At 35.8% G+C, this 23,084-nt stretch overlaps 1 protein-coding gene across 11 annotated transcripts in view; it reads left to right on the forward strand.

The window, feature by feature from the left end:
• HMBOX1 (homeobox containing 1) overlaps positions 1-23,084 on the forward strand; it is a 203,909-nt gene that overhangs the window by 145,432 nt on the left and 35,393 nt on the right. The window lies entirely within an intron of this gene.

Consider the following 23,084-nt stretch of genomic DNA (forward strand, 5'->3'; position numbering starts at 1 on the left):
AAGACAATCATTGAGAATTCATAAAACTAGAATTAACATCTGTCAATATAATTTAATAGTGTCCTTAGTAATTTAAGAAACTTTAGAAGGATTTTTTTGGGTTTAGATCTTTATGTTATATTTTAGAAAAACTCTTTGAAGCCTTATTTTCATAAAACAAAAAAATTGAATAACTGTGTAGGAGGCCACTGAAAATTAGCTTTCTTTGATAAGGAGTATGGCATGAATAAGCTTAGCCTCACAGGTTAGAAGTACTTGTTTGTGGCTTTGATTTCTTATCCTCTGACTCTAGCACCTGTACCTGATCCATAGTAGGTACTTGGTATTTTTTAAACTTGAATTTGACCTTAGCTTCTGTCTTCCCATTTGAAATCATATACATTAATTAAATGTGGCTATGAAATGTTCAGTATATTTAGAGTGGATCCTATAGTGCAATTATCTTTTTAGTTTCCTACCTATAAGTAATTTACAGAATTTTGTTTTGATGGGGAGTTTTCTATGCAATAAAGTAATAATTTTCTGTTAGAAAAGTATTTACTTCTGAAGATTAAATATAAAAAATATATTAGGTAGAGGTGAAAACAGTTGAGCTTGAATATTGTGATTTCTCAATAACTTCAATAATGGAAAAGAATGGAATTGAATGTTTACAACTATATTTAACTTCTAAGCTGGTACAGAAGCATATTTACATTGAGCCAACTTTACATTTCTTTTTCTACTTACCTAATCTACCAATTCAATGGTATATTCAATGGAAAGAACATTTGACTGAGAGTTAGAAGACCTGAAGCCTGATTTTGGCATTGTCATTAACCACTTATGTAACTGTTTAGGTCACAAACTCTGAGCTTTAGCTTCCTTATCTCTAAAATGAAGGGATAGGAGTTCCCCTGGTGGCACAGCATTGTCACTGCTGTGGCTCTGGTCACTGCTACAGCACTGGTTTGACCTCTGGCCCAGGAATTTCCACATGCCATGGGCGCAGCCAAAAAGGAAAAAATAAAATAAATAAATAAAATAAAATGAAGGGATAGGTTAGGAGTTGGAGATTAACATTACGCACTACTATATATAAAATAGATAACTAACTACTCAATATTTTGTAAAACCTACATGGGAAAAGAGTCTGAAAAAGAATGGAGATGTGTGTGTGTGTTTGTGTATCAGTGATATATATATATATATCACTGATTCACTTTGCTGTATACTTGAAACTAACACAACACTGAAAACCTAAATTATACCCCAATAAATTTATTTTAAAAGATTGGAAATGCTAAAAACATAAATATTTCTAAAATAAATAAGTAAATAAATAAAATGAAGGTTTTCCACAGTCAGTAATGACTTACATGTCATCTAGGGCTTTTGTTGTATCTCTTCCTGCCCGTTTCCTCATTATTTCCCAGCTCATTAGCTTCACTACCTGAAAGAGAGGGAGACTAAATGCTGAATGCAGGACATATTTTCTTGTATATGAGATAAAGTCGAAATTAAAAGCCTTGCTCAAGAAGAATGTTAGATTCAATAGGCAAAATGAGACTATAGATATCCAGTGATGTTATCATCTGTTCCTTTCCTCACTCTTGTTATTATAGATCAGAATAGAAGCCATTTATTGAATAAAAATTCCTTATAAGCTTGAGTGGTTAAAATGAAAGAGTGGGGAGTTCCCTTCATGGCTCAGTGGTTAACGAACCACTAGGATCCATGAAGATACAGGTTTGATCCCTGGCCTTGCTCAGTGGGTTCCGGATTCTGCGTTGCCATGAGCTGTGGTGTAGGTCGAAGACACTGCTCGGCTGTGACTGTGGTGTAGGTCAGCACCTGTAGCTCTGATTCGACCCCTAGCCAGGGAACTTCCACACGCCGTGGGTGCAGCCCTAAAAAGCAAAGAAACAAAAACAAAAAACAGAGTGAAACTTTGTTGTTCTAGAGATCTCATATTTACAATCTGCTGTATTTTTCTCATTTAGAAATTTTGATTCTTTTAAGAGATTTGTTCAGAACTTACTACATAATAGACGTGCATTTAAATAATATCTAATTTAAATTATTTCCGATATTGTACATTTTCCTCTGGGTAACAGGATAAGCTATAGTATTAGTTTCTAGTTGACATAAGTACTAATCGTGCTACTGATTCAGCTATTTAATTTTTTCATGAAGATACCAGTATACATTTATCATATAAGGTCAGTGTGAGGAAGGATTAATTTAAAAATAGCTAACATTAGTATTGATATGTGATACTGCTAATAGACTTTCAGAATTAAGCATTGAAGGCTTTGCAGGTCTTTCTTTTTTTTTCCAAGACAACAAGAACTAGCCACAAAATCACACTGATTAAATTTCACTTAAAAAGATATTGAGCACTGATCCCGAGTAAGGCTCCCATTTAACCTTAATTTTCACTTTTAACCTTAATATTAATTAATGTGTCTTTAATCTAGGAATTGGTTATCTTCGGATTAATTTTATCTTCCCTGGCACAGCTAGTAAGAAAGTATGTAGTTTATTGCTGTAGTTGCAAAATGTAAAAAGTCTTTCAGAGTATTTAATAACAATAGTACAGGTCCCAGTATGATGTTCATTCTGTGAAAATGGAACTTTATTTTTTAATATGGAGTATAAAATTCCCTAGTAGTTCCCTGGCGAAGTAGCAGTTAAGGATTCAGCATCATCACTGCTGTGGCTTGGGTTCAGTCCCTCGTCTGGAACTTTTGCATCCCCATAGGTACAACCAAAAAAAAAAAAAATTCCCTAGCCTCAGAGCATTTCATGATACCTTTTTCCTAGACTGAATAAATACAGGTGCACAGACTGTAAAGCCAACAAAATACTGTCCTTCCTCAAATACAAGTCAAAAATTATTCCAAGATAAGTTTATCACCCAAATAAATAAATTTCAAATTAATCAAAAAAGTGAATCCATATAAATAATAGAAGAAAACATGAATGATTCCTCCATATCCCAGAAATGATAAAATTTTTCTTATAACTCAAAATCCAAAAGGAGTATGCTTACATAAATTATAAGAAAAATTGGGGGGCAGAAAAAACTGAGCAAAGTAAAAAAAAAAAATTTGAAAAATATTTGCCACTTATTATTGTCACTGACATATAAAGAAGTTTTAAAAGAGGTAGAATATCAACAACTCTTAGGAAGAATAAACTAAAGATAACATCAGAAAAAACAAATGTAAATGGTCTTTAAACATATGAGAATATTGTTTGGTTTAACTCATAGTAAGAGAAGTTAAAATTATACTGAGATACCTACTATTCTCCTATCCCATGGACAAAAATCGAGAAATTCCACATTTTCAGTTGATTGGGCTGTAGAGAAATGTGCACTCTCATACATTGCTTGTGATAATGCAAAATGGAAGTTTCCATGGAGAGGAATTTGGCAATAACAGGGAAAATTACCCGTGGTTTTGCCCTTTGACTCAGCATTCCCACCTCTAGAAAATTATCCCAAAGATACACTGGCAAAAATACGAAAAGATAGCAGCCTTATCTTTTTTGATATTATATACTATAATAATATCAAAATTCTGAATTCAACCAATATGTCTGTTGGTGGGCTAGATGAATAAAGTATATAGTACATCCATATGTTGGATATCCAGCTCTAATGAAGTGCTATGCAGCTGAAAAAAAAGAATTTTCCTTTTCATAGAATAAAAATCATACTGTGACTATCTGTAGTATTGCTATTAAATATTTGAAAGCCTTTTTTTTGCATTTTTGCAGCTATTGGAATGAATACTTCTCTATATACAATGATCTTGATATAATGTTAAAAAAGACTATCAAATATATACAGTATGCTATCATTTATATGTTTATATATTTGCTTAATATCTTTGTTCTTTTTTATTAAAGTACATTTGATTTACAATGTTGTGCCAATTTCTGCTGTACAGCAGAGTGACTCATTTATACATATATATCCCAAGAGATTGCATATAGTTCCCTGTGCTGTGTACAGTAGGACCTCATTGCTTATCCATTCTAAATGTAATAGTTTGTGTCTACTAAACCCAAACTCGCAGTCCATCCTACCTCCTCTCCTTCCCCCTTCACAACAACGTGTCTGTTCTCTATGTCCGTGAGTCTGTTTTTGTTCTGTGGAAAGGTTCATTTGTGCCATATTTTAGATTCCATGTATAAGTGATATCATATGGTATTTATCGTCCTGGTTTCACTTAGTGTGATAATCTCTAATTGTGTCCATATCCCTGTGAATGTGATTATTTCGTTCTTTTTTATGGCTGAGTAGTATTTTCATTGTGCATATATACCAGGTCTTCTTTATCCATTCATTTGTCAGTGGCATTTAGGTTGTTTCCATGTCTTTACTATTGTGAATAGTGCCGCTGTGAACATAGGGTTGCATGTATCTTTTTGAATTGTAGTTTTGTCTGGATATATGACCAGAAGTGGGATTACTGGATTATACGTTAATTATATTTTTAGTTTTCTGAGGAACCTCCATACTGTTTTCCATAGTGGTTGTACCAATTTACATTCCCACCAACAGTGTAGGAGGGTTCCCTTTTCTCCACACCCTCCCCAGCATTTGTTATTTATGGACTTATTAATGATGACCATTCTGACTGGTGTGAGGTGGTACCTCACTATAGTTTTGGTTTTGATTTCTTTAGTAATCACTGATATTGAGCATCTTTTCATGTGCCTAATGGTCATCCATATGTCTTCTTTAGAGACATGTCTATTTAGGTCTTCTGCCCATTTTTTGATTGGGTTGTTTAGTTTTTTTGTTGTTGAGTTGTATGAATTGTTTGTATATTTTGGAGATTAAGCCCATGTCAGTTGCATTGTTTGCAATTATTTCTCCCATTCTGTAGGTTGTCTTTTTGGGTTTTTTAGGGTTTCCTTTGCTGTGCAAAAGCTTTAAGTTTGTTTAGGTCCCATTCATTTATTTTTGGTTTTACTTCTAAGAATTTTTATAAGATTTTTTTTTTTTGTCTTTTTGCTATTTCTTGGGCCGCTTCTGCGGCATATGGAGGTTCCCAGGCTAGGGGTCGAATCAGAGCTGTAGCCCCCGGCCTACGCCAGAGCCACAGCAACGCAGGATCCGAGCCGCGTCTGCAACCTACACCACAGCTCACAGCAACACCGGATCGTTAACCCACTGAGCAAGGGCAGGGACCGGATCTGCAACCTCATGGTTCCTAGTCGGATTCGTTAACCACTGCGCCACGACGGGAACTCTTATAAGAATTTTTTAAATTTAATTTTATTGGAGTAAATTTAACTTACAATATTGTGTTAGTTTCAGAAGAGATAAAATAAATAAAATGGTTACCAATAGGAAAAGAGAAAAAAACAGATTGATAGGGACAAGGATAGAAGCTAGACTTGAGTAAACCTTGCTTTGATAGTGTAGCCATGTAAATATTTAAACATAATTATAAAACAAAATTAAATTGAAATGGGGGGAAATGGTGATCCCTAAAAAAATAACTAAAATGAAACAAGCCTAACTGAATAATTTGATGACACAACACTCAAAAACTATATCAAATAACTTTACAACACAGTATTTTCTCTTATATACTGATTTTTATTTTTTTCCATTAGAGCTGGTTTACAATGTTCTGTCAATTTTCTACTGTGTAGCATGGTGACCCAGGTACACATAACATGTATACATTCTTTTTTCTCACATCATGGTCTATCATATGTGACTAGACATAGTTCTCAGTGCTACACAGCAGGATCTCATTGCTTATCCATTCCAAAGGCAATAGTTCGTATCTATTAACCCCAAGCTCCCAATCCATTCCACCCCCGCCCCCTTGGCAACTACAAGTCTATTCTCCAAGTCCATGATTTCTTTTCTGTGGAGAGGTTCATTTGTGCTGTATATTAGATTCCAGATATGTGATATCATATGGTATTTGTCTTTCTCTTTCTGACTTACTTCACTCAGTATGAGAGTCTCTAGTTCCATCCATGTTGCTGCAAATGGCATTATTTTGTTCTTTTTTATGGCTGAGTGGTATTCCATTGTACAACACAGTATTTTGACTATGCTTCCTTGGTGGATTACAGCTTAGGAATAAAAAGAACTGAAAAAAAGCTTATTGTTATTACTCATTTTGGTAATATTAATATTGTTATTCAGGTGCCATTTCTACTTGTATAGATACAAATGTAGATATAGATAAAACAGATAATCATATCAGTGTTTTTAGGAACCAAGGTTTTCAGTGTAAAAGAGATACAGACATAAAATCAAAAGAATTAAGTTAAACATTGTAATCTCGTATATATGTATGCATAAAAACAGAAACGTACCTAGAATTTATTCTTTTAATAACAGCCTTATTAAAATAAAATTCACCTAATTAAAGTGTAAATTCGGTGTTTTTTAGTATATATACAGTTATGTAACCATTGATCACCACAATTTTATTTTATTTTATTTTTATTTTATTTTATTTTATTTTTATTTTTTATTTTTTTTGTCTTTTGTCTTTTGTTGTTGTTGTTGTTGTTGCTATTTCTTGGGCCGCTCCCACGGCATATGGAGGTTCCCAGGCTAGGGGTTGAATCAGAGCTGTAGCCACCAGCCTACACCAGAGCCACAGCAATGCGGGATCTGAGCCGCATCTGCAACCTACACCACAGCTCACGGCAACGCCGGATCGTTAACCCACTGAGCAAGGGCAGGGACCGAACCCGCAACCTCATGGTTCCTAGTCGGATTCGTTAACCACTGCGCTACGACGGGAACTCCTATTTTATTTTTTTTTATTTTCCCACTGTACAGCAAGGGGATCAAGTTATCCTTACATGTATACATTACAATTACATTTTTTTTCCCCACTCTTTGTTCTGTTGCAACATGAGTATCTAGACAAAGTTCTCAATGCTATTCAGCAGGATCTCCTTGTAAATCTATTCTAAGTTGTGTCTGATAAGCCCAAGCTCCCCATCCCTCCCACTCCCTCCCCCTCCCATCAGGCAGACACACGTCTTTTCTCCAAGTCCATGATTTTCTTTTCTAAGGAGATGTTCATTTGTGCTGGATATTAGATTCCAGTTATAAGTGATATCATATGGTATTTTTGTCTTTCTGGCTCATTTCACTCAGTATGAGATTCTCTAGTTCCATGCATGTTGCTGCAAATGGCATTATGTCATTCTTTTTTATGGCTGAGTAGTATTCCATTGTGTATATATACCACATCTTCCGAATCCAATCATCAGTCAATTTTAGAATTTTCTCTTCAGTCCCCCAAAATCTCTTGTACTCTCTAGTGGTCACTCCTTTTACTCACACCCCACAACCCCTCCAATCCTATGTAACCATTAGTCTACTTTACCCCTGTATGGACTTGCCTATTCTGGGCATTTCCTATGAATGGAATCATATAATATGTGGACTTTGTGACACTGTTTTCACTTAAAATAGTGTTTTCAAGATTCATTCATGTTGTAGCATGTGTCAGTATTTCATTCATTTTTATTGCCAAATAATACTCCATTGTATGGGAGTCCCCATTGTAGCTCAGCCATAAGTTGCTGTGGCTGTGGCATAGGCCAGCAGCTATAGCTCCAATTTGACCCCTAGCCTAGGAACTCCCTTATGCTGCAGGTATGGCCCTAAAAAGACAAAAACAAAACAAAACAAAACTCCATTATATGGATATGCCATAATTTATTTATTCATTTATCAATTGGTAGACATTTGGGGTTTCAACTTTTTAGCTATTATGAATAATGCTGCCATACACATAATTTGTGCACTAGTGGAATTCCAGGCTTATATGGTATCTCTGTGTTTAGCCATTTAAGGAGCAGTCAAAATGTTTTCTAAAACAGGGTCACCATTTAAAATTCCACCCAGCACCATATGATAGTTCCAGCTTCTCAACAATACTTGTTATTATCTGTCTTATTGGTTATAGTTCTCCTAGAGTGTGTGTGTAGTAGAATCTCAGTATGGTTTGGATTTGTATTTCCCCAACTAACGATGTTGAGCATCTTTTCACATATTTATTGGCTATTTGTATATCTTCTTGGAGTAATGTCTGTTTGGATCCTTTGCGCATTTAAAAATTTTTGTTGTCTTTTTATACTGAATTGTAAGACTTCTTTAAGTATTCTAGGTACAAGTCCCTTATCAAATACATAGGTTGCAAATATTTTCTCCCATTCTGTGGATGGTCTCTTCACATTCATGATGATGACCTTTGGATGGAGCGTGCAAGTTTTAAATTTTGATGAAGTCTAATCTTTTTTTCTGTTGTTTGTGCCTTTATTGTGTTACCTAAGAAGGCTGTGACTAAATCAAAGTCACCAAGATTCATTCCTACATTTTTTCTAAGAGTTTTATACTTTTAACTCCTACATTTAATTCTTTGATCCATTTGGAGTTGAATTTTTTTTTAATGTAGAAATGCCGTCAATTTCTGCGTATTAATTTTGTATCCTGCAACTTTGCCAAAGTCATGGATGAGCTCTAACAGTTTTCTGGTAGAGTCTTTAGGATTCTTTAGGTATAGTATCATATTATCTGCAAATAGTGATAATTTTACTTCTTCCTTTCCAATTTGGACTCCTTTTATTTCTTTTAGTTTCTGATTGCCGTGGCTAGGACTTCCAAAACTATGTTGAAGAGTAGTGGTGAGAGTGGACATCCTAGTCTCCTTCCTAATCTCAGCAGGAATTCTTTCAGCTTTCACCATTGAGAATGATGTTCACTGTGGGTTTGTCATATATGGCCTTTATGATGTTGAGGTAGGTTCTCGTTATGCCCACTTTCTGAAGGGTTTTTTATCAGAAGTGGGTGTTGGATTTTGTCAAAGGCTTTTTTCCTCATCTATTGAGATTGGTTTTTATTCTTCAGTTTGTTAATGTGGTGTATCACACTGATGGATTTGTGGATATTGAAAAACCCCTGTATCCCTGGGATAAATCCCACTTGATCATGATGTACAACCCTTTTAATGTATTGTTGGATGCGGTTTGCTAGTATTTTGTTGAGGATTTTTGCATCGATGTTCATCAGTGAAATTTGCCTGTAGTTTTCTTTTTTTGTGGTATCTTTTTCTGGTTTTGGTATCAGGGTGATGGTGGCCTCATAGAATGAGTTTGGGAGTATCCCTTCCTCTGCAATTTTTTGAAATAGTGTCAGAAGGATAGGTGTTAGCTCTTCTCTAAATGTTTGATAGAATTCACCTGTGAAGCCATCTGGTCCTGGACTTTTGTTTGTTGGAAGTTTTTTAATCACAGTTTCAATTTCAGTACTTGTGATGGGTCCATTCATCTTTTCTATTTCATCTTGGTTTAATCTTGGAAGATTGTTCTTTTCTAAGAATTTGTCCATTTCTTCTAGGATTTCCATTTTATTGGCATATAGTTGCATATAGTAGTCTCTTATGATCCTTTGTATTTCTGTGATGTCCATTGTTACTTCTCCTTTTTCATTTCTAATTTTATTGTTCTGAGACCTCTTTTTTGCTTGATAAGTCTGGCTAGGGGTTTATCAATTTTGTTGATCTTTTCAAAGAACCAGTTTTTCATTTCCTTGATCTTTTCTATGGTTTTCTTTGTTTCTATTTCATTGATTTCTGCTCTGATCTTTATGATTTCTTTCCTTCTACTAACTTTAGGTCTTGTCTGTTCTTCTCTCTCGAGCTGCTTTAGATGTAAAGTTAGCTTGTTTATTTGAGCTTTTTCTTGTTCCCTGAGGTGGGCTTGTACTGCTATAAACTTTCCTCTTAGAATGGCTTTTGCTGCATCCCATAGGTTTTGGAGTGTCATATCTTTGTTGTCATTTGCTTCTAGGTATTTTTTAATTTCCTCATTGATTTCTTCAGTGATCCATTGGTTGTTTAGTAGCATGTTGTTTAGTCTCCACATGTTTGTGTTTTTTTGCAGTTTTTTCCCTGTCGTTGATTACTAGTCATACAGCATCGTGGTCAAAAAAGATGCTTGAAATGATTTCAATTTTCTTAAAGTTACCACGGTTGGACTTGTAGCCCAGGATGTGATCCATCTTAGAGAATGTTCCATGTGCACTTGAGAAGAATGTGTATTCTGTTGCTTTTGGATGGAATGTCCTATAAATATCTATTAAGTCCATCTGGTTTAATGCTTCATTCAGGTCCTGTGTTTCCTTATTGATTTTTTGCTGGTTGATCTGTCCATTGCTGTAAGTGGGGTGTTAAAGTCCCTGACTATGATTGTGTTATTATCAATTTCTCCTTTTAAGGTTGTTAGTAGTTGCCTTATATGTTGTGGTGAACCTATGTTGGGTGTGTAGGTATTTAAAATTGTTATATCTTCTTCTTGGATTGATCCTTTGATCATTATGTAATGTCCTTCTTTGTCCCTTAAAATACTCTTCATTTTAAAGTCTATTTTGTCTGATACGAGTATTGCTACTCCAGCTTTCTTTCTTTTTTTTTTTTTTGTCTTTTTGCTATTTCTTTGGGCCGCTTCCGCGGCATATGGAGGTTCCCAGGCTAGGGGTCGAATTGGAGCTGTAGCCACTGGCCTACGCCAGAGCCACAGCAACTTGGGATCCGAGCCGCGTCTGCAACCTACACCACAGCTCACGGCAACGCCGGATCGTTAACCCACTGAGCAAGGGCAGGGACCGAACCCGCAACCTCATGGTTCCTAGTCGGATTCGTTAACCACTGCGCCACGACAGGAACTCCCATCCTCACTTTCAATTTGTATGTGTCCCTAGAAGTGAAGTGGGTCTCTTGAAGACAGCATATATATGGGTCTTGTTTTGTATCCATTCAGCCAGTCTCTGTCTTTTGGTTGGGGTGTTTAGTCCATTAACATTTAAGGTAATTATTGATATGTATGTTCTTATTGCCATTGTATTAATTGCTTTGGATTTGTTTTTTGCTACTCTTATTCCTTTCCTTCTTCTCTTGTTCTTTTCTGCCTAGAGAAGTTCCTTTAGTATTTGTTGTAAGGCTGGTTTAGTGTTGCTGAATTCTCTCAGCTTTTGCTTATCTGTGAAGGTTTTGATTTCTCCTTCAAATCTGAATGAGAGCCTTGCTTGGTAGAGTAATCTTGGTTGGAGGTTTTTTCCTTTCATCACGTTAAGTATATCATGCCACTCCCTTCTGGCCTGCAGAGTTTCTGCTGAAAAATCTGCCAATAACCTTATTGGGGTTCCCGTGTATGTTATTTGTTTCTTTTCCCTAGCTGCTTTCAAGATTTTCTCTTTGTCTTTAATTTTGGTCAGTTTGATTAATATGTGTCTCGGTGTATTCCTCCATGGGTTTATTTTATATGGTACTCGTTGTGCTTCCTGGATTTGAGTGAGTGGTTCCTTTCCCATGTTAGGGAAGTTTTCAGCTATTATCTCTTGGAATATTTTTTCTGTCCCCTTCTCTCTCTCTTCTCCTTCTGGCACCCCTATAATATGGATGTTGGTGCATTTAATGTCGTTCCAGAGTTCTCTGAGACTCTCTTCATTTGTTTTCAGTCTTTTTTCTCTTTTCTGTTCTGCATCCCTAATTTCCACTAATCTGTCCTCCACCTCACTTATTCGTTCTTCTGCCTCCTGTATTCTGCTGTTAGCTGCTTCTAGTGATTTTTTTATTTCAGTTATTGTATTTTGCATCTCTTCTTGTTTAAGTTTTATATCTTGTATCTCTTTGCTCAGTGTTTCCTGTAAGGTATCCATCTTTGCCTCCAGTTTATTTCCAGTGTCTTGCATCATCTTCAGCATCAACAGTCTAAAGTCTTTTTCCTGGAGGCTGAGAATCTTATCACTTAGTCAATTTTCTGGGGTTTTTTCCTTTCTCCCTCATCTGAGTTATAGTTCTCTGTCTTTTCATTTTTGTAGGTTTTTGGTGTGGTGATCTTTTTACAGATAATAGAGCTGTAACCTCTCTTACTTCTGATGTCTGCCCCCCTCCATTTGGAGTTAATTTTTATGTATGATGTGGGATAGGGACCCAACATCATTATTTTCCAGGTGACTATCCAGTTGTCCAGCACTATTAAAAGAAAACTATTCTTTTCCTATTGATAGTCTTGGCATGCTTGTCAAAATCAATTGACTATAAATGTGCGGGTGCATTTTTGGACTCTCAATCTATTCCATTTATGTGTATATTAATATCCTTATAACATACTATACTGTCATGCTTACTCTTGCTTTGTAGTAAATTTTGAAATCTAGAAGTTTGAATTCTCTGCTTTCTTCTTCTTTTCCTTTTTTTAAGGGCAGCACCCACAGCACATGGAGATTCCCAGGCTAGGGGTCGAGTCGGAGCTACAGCTGCTGGCCTACACCACAGCCACAGCAATGCTGGATCCAAGCTGTGTCTGTGACCTACACCACATCTCATGGTAACGCCAGATCCTTAACCCACTGAGTGAGGCCAGGGATCGAACCCGCAACCTCATGGCTCCTAGTTAGATTCATTTCTGCTGCACCATGACGGGAACTCCTCCACTTCTTTTTCAAGATTGTTTTAGCTATTCTTGGTCCCTTGCATTTCCATATGAATTTTAGGATCATCTTACCAGTTTCTGCTAAGAAGTCAGCTATAATTTTGATGGGAAAATCCTCTAATGTTAAGTTTGAATTATAAATAATAGTATGAATTTGTTATATATTCTCTTGGAAAAAAGGGGAGGGGTGCAGGTGTTATTTCCCAGTTCTACCCACTCAAAGGGCCTATAGACAATGATCAGCCTAGTATAAGTTTGCATGCCTGGGGCCAGGTTGTAATCTTAAGTACCATTAGCACTCCTTGATTCCAGGCCTAGGGCAGGAAATATGCATGGTGAGACTGGGTGTTTATTAAAGCAGGAAGGCTATTATAGATGAGCAGTATCAAGAGATATTCCCATTATCCAAATAAAGAGGACAACTTGAACATTAGTAATAACAATTATAATAGATTGAAGACATCACACTTATTAAAAATCCATGCATACTTATGCTACTAAAAAATTATTGGTCACACCTGAAGAACTAAATATTTGAAAGTGGTAAAAGGAAAGCATGGAGACTTTAACCTGCTTTGTACAAATGAACTTAATCTCCAGTTAACAACAAAAAAAAGTTTCCCCAGTGAAGAATTCTAACTAATAAATGAAAAATGGGTGATATAATTAGAGAAGCATCGTTTTGCAAACTCCTAATGAAGTAATAGATCTGACAGGTATTATTAATGGCTGCTAATATCCCCAGAAGTCAGAGAACCAGGCATTACATACTCTTGGAGGATGTTAGGCAGCACCACCTATAGAGCATTCTTCATAACAAAACAGAAGCTGAATCAAATTAAAACTCTAGATCTTGCTCCAAATTTATAGGAAATAGGAAGCAAAGTTCTATTAAGCAGTACTATGGGGGAGTTCCCATCACGGCTCAGTGGTTAACGAATCTGACTAGGAACCATGAGGTTGTGGGTTCTATCCCTGGCCTTGCTCAGTGGGTTAAGGATCCGGCGTTGCCATGAGCTGTGGTGTAGGTTGCAGACACGGCTTGGATCCCGCATTGCTGTGGCTCTGGTGTAGGCCAGTGGCTACAGTTCCCATTAGACCCTTAGCCTGGGAACCTCCATATGCCATGGGAGCAGCCCCAGAAAAGGCAAAAAGACAAAAAAAAAAACCAAAAAACTATGGGGATTCAAGTCAACTAAATCCATGGTGTGGGAGACCCTAAGGATAATAACTCAGTTTCTTAAAAGTGTTTAAAAAAATCTTCAGCCCATCGAGGAAATTTGAACACGGACTGGATAAATGATGATTCTTATTTGTTATTATAATGGTTGCTTATATGTAAATGGTGCTACATTTATAAAAAATATTAGAGTTCTTATCTTTTAGAAATATATACTGAAATGTATAATAAATATGATGAAATGATATCTGGGATAGTCTTTGGAATAACACAAGGCATAAAAGCAGAGGCAAAGGTGTGGATAAAACAACAGTGGTATCAGTAAGTTATTGTAGCTTGGTGATGTTTTCCTACAGGTTTGTGATATCATTTTCTCTATTTTTGTATGTATATTATATGTGTGTTAAAGGAGGATCTAAATTTTGGATCAAATCACATAGAAGTATGAGAAATGTAAAGTTCATATATCACAAAAACTCAACTACATCATATTATCTGATAACATTTACTTAATAAATATTTGCTTGTCACTGTAGTGACAATAAAATATTGCCAATTCCCTCCCGGAGAGTCAGGTTAGAGACAAAAGCTAATGAAATAATCACACAAATCAAGAAAATATTGCAACTGTAACACATCTATGAAAAGAAAGGTACATAGTACTTATTATAATAGGAAATAATTAGCTCAAAAGAAATGGGGAAGATGTTGCAGATAGAAAAGAGAGCTATAGTCATCTAGAACTGTGCTGTCTGATGTATTTAGATTTAAATTATTTAAAGTTAAATAAAATTTAAAATTTAATTCCTCAGTCACACTAGCCACATTTCAAGGGCCCAGTAGTCATGCATGGTTACTGACTATAGTTTTAGATAACAAAGGTATGTAACATTTCTGTCATTGCAGAAAATTTTGTTGGGCAGCTCTGATGAGCAACTGTGTCTCATCCCCAATAGAAAAATAATGGTTATATTTGCCCCATACTGATTTGTTTTTATTTTTCTCTTTACTCAAAGTCTTAAGGAAAATACAAATGTAAATTTAAAAACAAACTTTAAGTCCATGGAAATATTTAGAAAATTTTCCCTGTGACTGTTATAGAAACAAATACATATTTCACTAATTCACAAATTTAAATTATTATGCTTTGGGGAGTTCCCTGGTGGCACAGCAGGTTACAGATCTTGTGTTGTCACTGCTGTGGTGTAGGCAGGTTCAATTTCTGGCATGCCATCAGTATGTCCAAAAAAAAAAATTATTATGCTCTGGTATTCTTTTCCATATCTGGCCTGCTTTTTTCAAAGTACAAGATTTAATAACTTATTATTTATAATGATTGGTCTTTCTAATTAGCATTCATTAATTCACTTACCCGTTCATTAAAGATGTATTTTTTACACACTCCATTTGGTCTCTTGAGTGGCTTAATTTTAACAGTTTTTTACACATACACAGACATAAACACACACACACTTTTCTTATTTATTAAAGATGCCAAGGTGTTTTGTTCTATTGATTTTCCCACATTTTAGTTTCAGCCAAGTACATCCTCTTAATTCACATAATATATTTTCTGTGGACTGGTAGCTAGATCTAGAATCTTTTTGCTTTTATTTTTAAGGGCCACACAGCATATGGAGGTTCCCAGTCTAGGGGTCGAATGGGAGCAACAGCTGCTGGCGTATGCCATAGCCACAGCAACGCCACATCCGAGCTGCGTCTGTGACCTACACCACAGCTCATGGTAATGCCGGATCCTTAATCCACTGAGCAAGGCTAGGGATCCAACACGCAACCTCATTGTTCCTAGTAGGATTCACTTCCACTGTGTCATGATGGGAACTCCATAGATCTAGAACCTTGATCTTCAGGAATTTTAGTCTTCTGTGAAATGAAGTTGGTTATTATGAGAAAAATTATGAGAGTTATATGAGATAAAATATGTAAAGTACATAGTAAAATGCCTTGCTGTAAGCAATATTGAACAAATCTTCTTTTTCTACTTAAATTCCTTTCACTTAGAGCTTTGACTATGAAGTCACCTAAAGATTTCTGTCTGAGATTTCATTGGCACTAGAAATGGAGGTTTAGAAGTCATCAGTACAGTAGGTACAGTTAAAGCCATGAGTATGAATAGACCCTGTTTATAGCCATCTCTTCTGTTTCTACATTTTTCTTTATTTTTGCAGCTGTATATGGCTGGAGAAAAACCTAAAACCCTTCTGACCTCATTTTATTTTTTTTAATCTTTTATTTATATATATATATTTTTCTACTGTACAGCATGGTAACCCAGTTACACTTACATGTATACATTCTTTTTTCTCACATTACATGTTCCATCATAAGTGACTAGACAGAGTTCCCAGTGCTACACGGCAGGATCCCATTGCTAATCCATCCCAAAGGCAACATTCTGCATCTGTTTACCCCAAGCTCCCAGTCCCTCCCACTCCCTCCCTTTCCCCCTTGGCAACCACAAATCTACTCTCCAAGTCCGTGATTTTCTCATTTTAAGTTCATGACTATGAACTTCAAATGGGTCTTTAATTCTGCGAGACAGTCGTACTATACCTTCCTGGTTCATTCTTTCCCACTCTCCTAAATAGTTATTCACACTTTGTTGTCTTTGCAAACACCCCATCCTCATTCTAGCTGCTTGCTTAAGTGAGGAAAGTGAAGCACTCAGGAGAATTTCACTAACTACTCACCTGTTGTCATGTAACACACACATACTGTTTTCCTGCCTCTGATCATCTCCAGAGCACTTCATAATATTCCCTGGCACATATCTTAGTGCCTGGCTTACAGTAGATTGATATATAAGTCTGCCTCTTTTTTTGGCCTTTTCTACTTCTCTGACCTCATACATTGTCTGTATTGCATATTTGACTTTCAAAATATTTGGTTCCAGAAATATTTATTGTCACAAGGGTCAATGTTGTTTAATTCCCTTTATATGAAATATCCAGAATAAGGAAGTCTGTAGAGACAGAAAGTAAACACGTGGTTTCCTAGGGCTGGGGAGCTTAGGGGTATTGAAGAGGAGGATAAAGGCTAAGGGGTGTTGGGTTGGCTTTTGGAGTGATGTAAAAATTCTAAAGTTGATTGTGATAATGCTTACACAAGTCTGTGAATATCATAAAAGCTACTGAATTGAACAATTTAAATGGGTGAATTTTGGGATATGAATTTTATCTCTTTCCTTTCCTTCTGTCATTTAGACTGGGTATTCTTTTAGTTTTGGAAACAGGTGTCTTTGGAGTGTTTGGATATTTGGGACAAAAAAGGTGAGACCTGGTTATTGAACCTGTTTTGATCTCAAGGGAGAAAGGTGAAAGAAACCTTCAAATCTCCTCTGTAGGTTTCGAAGCCTTCTCCAGGTTGTTACTTCTCTTTCTGTCTTGACTAGATAGGAATAAATAAGAGCACTTAGCTGTGACAGATAGGAGCAATAAAATATAATGATAAAGAATCTGTTTGGGATCCTGATTTATGTATATAGGTTACTTATTTCTTTTATTTTTCATCAGAGTAGCTGAATTAATGACTTTATATCTGGGTATGTTCAGGAAAATAAAGGCAAAAAGAGTATCTCTGTGTGTGTGTTGTAGTTAAAACTACTGCAATTTTTCTTTATGGAAATACTACACCTGTAATATGTTTGTTATTCCTCTTAGATTCTTTTCGTGTTCATCTTTAGTGACCTATTATAAGACAAAATTACTTAAGCCTAGAACACTCTGAAATTATAAAGAAAACATTTTTGGTTGTTGTTTTAACCTTTGCCAATCTCTAAAACAACTTTAAAAAATTAACTGACATTATTCTCCCCAACAGGCAAAGAATCGGTATTAAAAATTTCAACTTAAGAATGTCTCTTTCTGATTAGACCCCTAGCCTAGGAACCTCCATATGCCTCAGGTGTGGCCCTAGAAAAAACCAAAAAAAAAAAAAAAGAATGTCTCCCCCAAATTTAAGCATCTAAAAATAGTTCCTTAGGATAAAAGTGCCTCTTTATGAGCAAAAATAACTTCACAACCACAGTACTATAAGAAGCCAAAATTAAACCTTAGCTCTAAATTTGGTGTCACTGCTATTAACCTGGCATGTTATATAGTCTGAATGTGTAATCTGAATTAGAGACATGGATCTAGTACACAAATACGTTTTATATAAATGTCTTGTACATCCTGGGAGAATCAGCATAGAAGAGATGAATCTGTTTGTAAAGTGTGTTTCTAGAATGTTGCTTGAGGTTTCTGTAATTTAATTCTTTTGGTATTTACTGCATTTGGAATTCTTCCCAGGACAGTTTATTAGTACTTGGATTTTGGTTTCAGTCTCTTTCCTTTCTCCTTTTTAATTTTTTCAGTGAGTACTTGGACTGTGAAGGTTAAGAAGACCAATAGTTCCAGAAACTAAATTCTATATTTAAGTGCAGACTGGGTGTGGTTCAGAAACTGCAAGGCAAGCTTGCTAGTATTTTGCCAATCTTTGAAATCCTTACCTGAAGGGAACATTCCTTTTCCTAATCTTCTGACTCTGAAATATTCTGAATTGTGATGATACATGGTGTACACTTTTGTATGTGTAAATAAAATAAAGACAAGAGAGTTACATAGGTTCATCCTTGAAGTGGCTCTGGAAAGTCCGTTTCTTTTATTTTCTTTTGTAGTCAACTCAAACTATATTAACCTGTCCTGTTTTCATGGCACCACTTCCCATTATTTTTTTATTACCTTTAATTACCACTGTGCCATTTACAAAAATTTTACACAGGAAGTGTTCTCCACTTTCATGAAGCCACATTTTCTTTTAATGTTTTTATCTTCTTGTTTTGCTTTATATTTGAGACTTTCCTAATTACCATAAAAATGGAGAAATAAATGCTTGTTCTAGTAAAAATGTCCCCCTTTTTAAAAAACTATCTTTTGAAAAGAATCCTATTACTTTTAAAATGGAAAAACAATCACCTTTTCTTCCTTAGCAGTAGCCTTCTGTATTATGTAATGTAGTGTCCCGATATCATTTGGTATTATTCATATGTTACAGAAATCCTTAGAGTAAGAGACCCTACTCATTTCAATTAGATTACACTAACCAGAAAAAAAAACTGGAGCAAAAAAGCCTATTTATAATTACTTTCAGTATCTTGCTCTTCTGACTGATTGAGACCCATCCAGACGTTTCTTTGAGTGATAATTTGTATCGTGTGAACAAAAAAAGGGACTGATTTGCTTTCACTGTACAAAAATACGTAAATTGCATCTGTTGACCTCTGATTCAGTTTAAGCAATATTTAAACTAAGAAGCCTCCTTTGATTTCATTTACCTATATTTGGTCACCAGAATAAGGAAAAGACCCTAAAGATCATCTAGTTCAAACTGGGTTTTTTTTAGAACAAAAACCAAAAAGTCAGTTAACTTGGCTAAACTCCAGAAGAAATGAGTTTGTTGCTCATTTTGAATCCATAAGCCATTGAAACCATAGATTTTTTTTTTAACCATATTTACTCAACTTTTCAACTCTTTCTCTTCTTTAATGTTTTGTTTGATAAACGATTATTGAGTGTGTGCTATGTGCTAAGCTGTATGCTAAGAATTGGGATACAAAGATGAATAAAACAAATGTCCTTATTGCATTTAACTGAGTTTCTTCTAGTCTGTGTTTCTTTATTCATCTCTTATTTCTCTCAGGCCCTCTTAATCCCTCCTAAAGTCCTTTCTATATCTTCCTCAAGGTTCCTCACTTTCTGTTCTTTAGTTTGCCAGAACATTTTCTATTCATTTTTTAATTCTTCCTTTTCACACATTCTTTTAAGAATGCCTTCTACCCTTTCTTCTGTTCTTAGTTTCATCTTAGTTGATCATAATGTAAACTGTAGTATATGCTTTTGTTTTTCTTTTCTTTTTTTTCTTTGTAGGGCCACACCTGTGGCATATGGAAGTTCCTGGCTAGGGGTCAAATCAGGTACCTGCCTACACCAAGCCACACCATATCCAAGCTGCATCTGTGACCTGCAACACAGCTCATGGCAACGCCAGATCCATAACCCACTGACATCGAACCTGCATCCTCATGGATACTAGCCGGGTTCATTTCCACTGGGCCACCATGGGAACTACTGCTTTTGTTTTCCTTAAATAGCTTTTTTGTATGTGTGACACATGCAGAAATTCCCAAGCCAGGGATCAAACCCATACCACAGCAGTAACCAGAGCCATAGGAGTAACAATGCCAGATCTTTATCCTATTGAGCCACTAGGGAAATCTCTACGCTTTAGTTTTTCTTAAACTGAATGAATACAGTATTATTCTCTTAGTTCCCTTAAAAAGCACATTGGTCAGTATATGTTCTTCAAAGAATTGGTAAATATTACATAGTTTCAAAGGGTCCTTAAAATTCTTAAAATTGCCTTGCTATATGATTCTAAATAATTTCTTGCTTTGCCTGGAGACTGTTTCCTCTTAGACTCAGCAGCTTTTGATAGGAAAATACTTCCCAGACTAGAAGTAAATTTTTGAAAAATAATTAGTGCTTTGCGTAACAACTAATCGTTATAAATAAACTAACTTCAAAGAACAAAATCACCTCCATTATAACTAAGTTCTCTAAAACCAGTTATCTAGGACTTTATTCACATGTGTGTATGTATATGTATATGTGTGTATATATATGTGTGTGTATATATATATACACAACACACATGCATTTTTTGGGTTTGGGTTTTTTTTGGTTTTTTGTTTTTTTACATATGTGTGTGTGTATAATATAATCTATCTCAATACCCTGTTTGGCAATCATCTTGTATTCTGGTCCCTCAATTTCTACATTTATAGTAATGAAATACCTTAAGGTTATTGCACCTTAAAAATGCAAGGGAAGTAATTGTTCGCCTACCTTTTATCAGTCTAGGTAGTGAGAATTACTTCCCATTTTCCTTATGAAATGAGAAAACTGAAAACATTTCTCACTGCTTAGAAAAACTTTGCTTTTCCTATTTTTCATTTTATCTGTAAGTAAAACTTTCTTCAGTACTTTACAGTTGGAAAGAAACATATCTCATTTTCTTCTTTATTATTTTGCTGCTAAATTGAGTGAACTAGCTGAAGAAAATATCTTCTTCACATTTAGGATCAAAGAGGCCTTGTGTCTGACCAAGATAGTGATTTCATTTGGATAGGAAATTCAGTGAATTTTTTTTCAAACTTCTTTACACCTAACCATGATAACTTTTTAGCAAGCCACTAAGTTATTAAATGGAATGTCATGGTAAAGTAACAGATATGACCTGTGTAAATGCAAAGAAAAATGTGATATTTATATATATATGACCTGTGTAAATTCAAAGAAAAATGTAAGCAATAGAAGAAAAATTGCATTACTACAATAATGAAAAATGCATAAACATACAAAGACTGGGATCAGTAATAAAATTTTAAATAAATGGTTTTCCCTAAATGTTGAATAGTTTGTACATTTTAATGTTACTTTTTAGCTTTCTGTTTGTTTGTTTGTTTCTAATAATATAGAGGTTAAGAACACAGGTTTTTTTAGTTAGAGAGACTAGGGTTCTAATCCCAACTGTTTTACTCACTAGCTTTTCATCCTTAGGCAAATTCTTTGCTATAAAATGATAATAGTAATCATAACTATTTTATAGGAGTGCTGTGATTTAATACTGAACAATAATACATATGAAATAGTGCTCATGGCACATGACACACAGAGTAGGTGTTTAATAAATATTGTACAAAAAGTAAGAACTTTCAAAAAGAGTTCTGGGTTTCTTCAAGTGGAATTTTCCAAAGAGTTACCATTTTCTGTATTCCCAAGCCTCAGCCAGTAAAAGTCTCTTTAGTATCTTTACTCAGAAGAAAGTAATTTATCTCCTGCGTGCCAGTCACCATACAGAGTGCTGGAGCATACTTAAAGATTAGATTTTATTTATTTATTTTTTTTGTCTTTTTTTGTTGTTGTTATTGTTGTTGTTGTTGTTGTTGCTATTTCTTGGGCCGCTCCCTCGGCATATGGAGGTTCCCAGGCTAGGGGTTGAATCGGAACTGTAGCCCCCGGCCTACGCCAGAGCCACAGCAACGCGGGATCCAAGCCGCGTCTGCAACCTACACCACAGCTCACGGCAACGCCGGATCGTTAACCCACTGAGCAAGGGCAGGGACCGAACCCGCAACCCCATGGTTCCTAGTCGGATTCGCCAACCGCTGGGCTACGATGGGAATTCCAAAGATTAGATTTTAAAAGGAGGTCTCAGTCCAGTGGAGGAGTCAGGTTTAAGAGGAAAAAAAACAATACACCTCACAGAAGAGGTAGTTGTAGAGGAGAGTGGTATGAGGAAAGGCAACGCTGAGGTGACTTTGAAGCTGGTCCTGGAGAGCAGTGTGATTTGGTAGTTTGGGAAAAGGAAGAAAGGCATTCTTGGCAGTAGAAGCAGTATATGCAGAAGCACAGAGGCATGAAAAATTAGGTAACTGAAGTGTATGGCTACTCAGGCAGGAAATGAAGCTGGGGAAGTAGGGTTGCATCCTGATTGTGAAAAACCCTTGTATCTCCACTGCTGGAACATTTGTCTTTCTCAAGCATTCGTATTTGCATCCATGCCAAAGTATGATTATTTTAATTGAAAAAAAAAATCTCTTAAGCCATTTTCTAGGTTGTTTTTTCTAGATTGTTTATGCCGCTTTGTCTTCTCACATATAAAGAATCAGCAATAGTACTTTTATGACAGGGACTCAAATTATGTTGGGGAGTGGGGTGGATTCTGTATTTAATACTTGTAAAACATCCTGGGAATTAAAAACTTGAAACTGTTTTGAAAATTTCTCAGCCTTCCTTTTTAAAGACAGGAGCCTAGGAGTTCCCGTCGTGGCGCAGTGGTTAATGAATCCAACTAGGAACCATGAGTTTGTGGGTTCGATCCCTGGCCTTGCTCAGTGGGTTAACGATCTGGCGTTGCTGTGAGCTGTGGTTTCGGTTGCAGACGCGGCTTGGATCCCGCGTTGCTGTGGCTCTGGTGTAGGCTGGCGGCTACAGCTCTGATTGAACCCCTAGCCGGGGAACCTCCATATGCCGCGAGAGCAACCCTAGAAAAGGCAAAAAGACAAACAAACAAACAAACAAAAAGACAGGAGCCTAAATGATATTCCCTTTTATATGTGGCAAGGAAATATGTTAAAATTCCAGTCATTTTCAATTAAAATTTTTGATGCATTTTCCCTTGCTGACTTGTATTAAAATAAGTGGATTGTTATGAAATTATAAAATCCAATTTTCCTACTGACTCCTGTGATAGCAGTGCATTGTTGGCAAGAAAATTTGAGCCATATCTTTACCATAATGAATTATTTCACCATCTGTTAAGTGAATTTTACCTAGTGTTTCTGTGATGTAGTTTATGTGCC

Source organism: Phacochoerus africanus, chromosome 15 (assembly GCF_016906955.1).
Source record: "Phacochoerus africanus isolate WHEZ1 chromosome 15, ROS_Pafr_v1, whole genome shotgun sequence".
Classification (NCBI taxonomy): Eukaryota; Metazoa; Chordata; class Mammalia; order Artiodactyla; family Suidae; genus Phacochoerus; species Phacochoerus africanus.